We start from the raw sequence: 3,691 nt of genomic DNA, 5'->3' as shown, positions 1-3,691 counted from the left end.
AATCGAGTGTCATCCACTTGACCAACTCAATTTAAGCAAATCAACATCAGTGACTCCCCTGGAGATGCAACACATCTCCACTACTAGGATCCCGGTTGAGTATCATACCACGATAGCCTCCACACATCAAGATCATATCTCATCATTGGAGCATATAAATAAGCGGGAAGACATATATTACAAGTCTTGATGATTATTATGAATTAATTATACAACATCAGACCAAATGTAGTGTGAACCCCATCTTACTGATTACACCTACACTAAGATATACACTCTTTCTAGTAACGGGTAGTCGCCTTGCCCATGGGTGCCACTACCATAGCTTGGACGGCTCCTGCCATTCACCCACTTTGACACCAACAACATGGTGAGATGGCCGCCAATGCCCTTTACCTGCAAAACTACTTAACAACAGCACCGTGAGTACATTTCATACTCGCAGGACTTAATTCCAACATAAATATTTGGTGGGTGCAAAGGAGATTAATAGGCGTTTGTATGTTTGCCTAAAAGCGCCTAGAGTTCAGTAAAGGAATGACATGTAATAATGAGTAACATGATCAAGTGATCAATATCGTAATGCGTCCTATAATGGGTATAGAAGAAAGAACAACTAGTTCTGTCCCAAAGGACTTTAGGCTTTTAAGACTCTGCGCAAAGGGTACAATTGTACCCACATAGAGAACGGGTGAACCATCGTACCTATGCTCGGGTAAGGGTTGCCTCACGTTCTCCAAGCTTTTCCTAATCTAGCCAGACTATCCATGGAAGGTTCGAATGGTTTCTCGGGTTAGGCTTCCACCATCTTCCCTGTTCCTCGGGTCAGACTTCCATCATCTTCTCAGTGCCAACCACCCTTGTCAGTTCAACGGACAAACCGATCGTAATCAGTTACTCGGTTTACCACCCCCATTTATGGTATGTGGTTTGTATAGGTGGTTACTAGGACTCACTATCCCAATAAATGGTCCTTAACTGTTCCACGAGCTACGTCACTTGGGATCCCACACTCACAGTGACCTACCCCTCGCTTGAGCAAGATTAGCCAAATTGATCATCAAGTTCATATATCAAGATTAGGTTGAGTCCTTAATCAATATTAGGGAAGATACACAAGTTATAACCCTCATTCATTTTTATAGTTAATTAACCCGGTGTAGCATCCTACACGCGCAAGCATGAGTTCCTTTCTCATACTTGACTTCTACCGTTACTAAGCAAGTAAGCAATTAAACGTTATCAACCCATTGATTAAAGAAGGCTCTAATCAATTAGTGAGTAGTTCTAACTTAGTGAAGCATCATTAAGTTATTACTCATATTCAAATGAAACAGATACTCATAATGAGACAAGTAGTAAGTATCCAAAATAGGGTTCATAGTAGTGGGGTGCTTGCCTGTTGAATGAACAAGGTTCCCATAGTTTGGAATACCACTGGACGTCTCTCCAATATCGCGTACCTATATGTATGTCCACGTATGAGATACTTATGTATGCATGACATTATATGAAACATGCAAGAGAGAGTTGAGAGTACAAGATATGAGATGTCATGCAATGATATTTATTTAAGTTGGTTCTAGTGTTACAGAGTGAGTGTTTAGGTATACACTACTGTCGATTTGTGTTATCGGATAGTCCGGCATGAATGTCGGACGGTCCAGTGGTTCTGGGACTTAGTGGAAAAAAGACACTCTAGGAACATCGGAGTCTCCGGTATAGGATCGGACCCTCCGATATTAGGTCAATGCTCTCAGGAACCTCTTTGTATTTGGTTTATAATTTAAAATGCATTATTTGAGTCAAAAATAAAGTATTCATTTTAGTGTCAAATTTATATCTAAATGATAAAGAATATTTTAAGAAACACAACGAAACTTGTTTTATAATTTTTGGAGCTTAAATGCATATTCTAAGAATTTTATAAGTTTGGGCTGTGCGACTATGCAGACTTTATAAGACACTCCGCCGATGTGACGGAACATTTCGATAAAGCCTTCCGCCAACTGACGGAACCTTCCGTCAAATCAAGATGCTCTCGGGTTTGCCTATAATTCAACGGACAGTCCGCCAAACGACGGATCATCCGTCAAAATGATGAACTACAGTTGTGCAAAGATGTAGAGATCGATTCTCGGGGTATTCGGGCTCCAAATTAAGTGTGGTTTGTTTCTATGGCTTTCTAGTGATGTAGGGAAGCTTCTGCAAGTGATGCATGTGTCATGCATGGTGGTTGTGGAGCTCGACCCCATCCATGGTGGTGGTGGCCATGGATGAGAGAGAAAGCTTTTGGGAATGGCCATGGGAGGTGGGGAAGATGGCTGTGGACTTCGGGGATGTGCTCACCATGTCTTGGGTGACCTACAACAGCAGCAGCTGGACCAGGAACACAGCACGGAAGGAGATCGAGCTTCGGGCGTCCTCCATGCTTGAGATTGAAGAAGGTGCTTGGGTCTCCATCTCCTCCAACTCCGGCGACGTCGAGGGCGTGGAGATGGTGCAGCAGGTCGCCGGCGTCCTCCAGCAGCAAGGGGTGGGCGCCATCCTCCTCCTCTCCTCTTCTTCCTCTTCCTTCCTCTCCTCTCTTCTTCTCCTTTCTCTTCTCTCCTTTCTCTTCCCCTCTCCTTTCTCTGTCTCCTGGCCGTTCACGTGAATGAGAGTGGATGGGAGGGGAGGGCTGGTGCCTTTTGATTTTGAGTACAGATGGCTGACGGGTGGACCTGTGTTGGATATGGGGTGGACAGCGCAACAAATTGCATAGGACAGATGTCACCCGATTCTCACGGACAGTCCGCCGTGAGTGACGGACACTACGTCAGCGCACGAACGCATGTGTGACAGTTGGGCACATGCATGAGACACGTGTCGACCGGTTTTAACGGACAGTCTGCCACGAGCAACGGACAATCCGGTGGCGTGTCTGACCGGCTGACTGACAGTGCATAGGGTTCGACGGGCAGTCCGCCAGTGACGACGGACACTCTGTCAGTGCAGTAAGCATCAATTTATTTTGGAAATGTAGATTTTTAAATGCAGTATATACTCATGATGCTTATGAACTATTATAGCGATTTTCGAGTCGTTATAGTTTTATCGTTGGTTTAGGTGTAGAACTGGTGGTGCAAATTTGGCTAAGCTTGTTAACGTTTGTGCAATCCATTTTGGCCGCTATTGTTTCATGGTATATTAAACAAAAGGTGAGAATTGAGAACCTTAGCCATCAAATAAGGACGTGACGCCAAACAATGCGACTATTGAATATAAGTTTACCCTCCTTCCTATGTTTGCGCGATAACATAACTAAGATCGTGCTGCTACCTAATGTTGGCCATACATTTATGTTTATGAAAGAATTTGAGGTTGCTATGAACTTTGGAGAGACATCTTATAAGACCTTTACAACTTATGAGATGTGGATGCACCATGTGTAAGAAAAGCTGCTATGAGCTATGAGCTATGAGAAAGCTGAAAGCCGTTTGGTTAGAATGGCTGTGAAGCTGTAGGTTTGGTAAGAAATGTCTGTAATGCCCCTGAACTGCTAGGAGAATGCTGACATTCAAATTTATTGTAAAATATTGTTTTGTTCACTAATTCGCATGCAAATTATCATTTTAGAAAGGGTAAATTAATTTTCTTAAAGATTTTCATTCACCATTAACATATGGTCCACATAAATGAAATTATAGAA

The 3,691-nt window shown here is 43.1% G+C and overlaps 1 long non-coding RNA gene across 1 annotated transcript; it reads right to left on the bottom strand.

Annotated features, from left to right (window-relative positions):
* Positions 1 to 263: 263 nt before the first annotated feature.
* On the bottom strand, positions 264 to 2,607 carry LOC136464086 (uncharacterized). The gene is made up of 3 exons (XR_010761139.1): positions 2,350 to 2,607; positions 1,400 to 1,463; positions 264 to 396 (listed from the first exon to the last, which is right to left on the bottom strand). It is a non-coding gene; the product is annotated as an uncharacterized lncRNA (long non-coding RNA).
* Positions 2,608 to 3,691: the final 1,084 nt, after the last annotated feature.

Source organism: Miscanthus floridulus, chromosome 7, assembly GCF_019320115.1.
Source record: "Miscanthus floridulus cultivar M001 chromosome 7, ASM1932011v1, whole genome shotgun sequence".
NCBI lineage: Eukaryota > Viridiplantae > Streptophyta > Magnoliopsida > Poales > Poaceae > Miscanthus > Miscanthus floridulus.
Note: the sequence above shows the minus strand (reverse complement) of the source record. Positions and strands in the feature narration are given on the sequence as shown.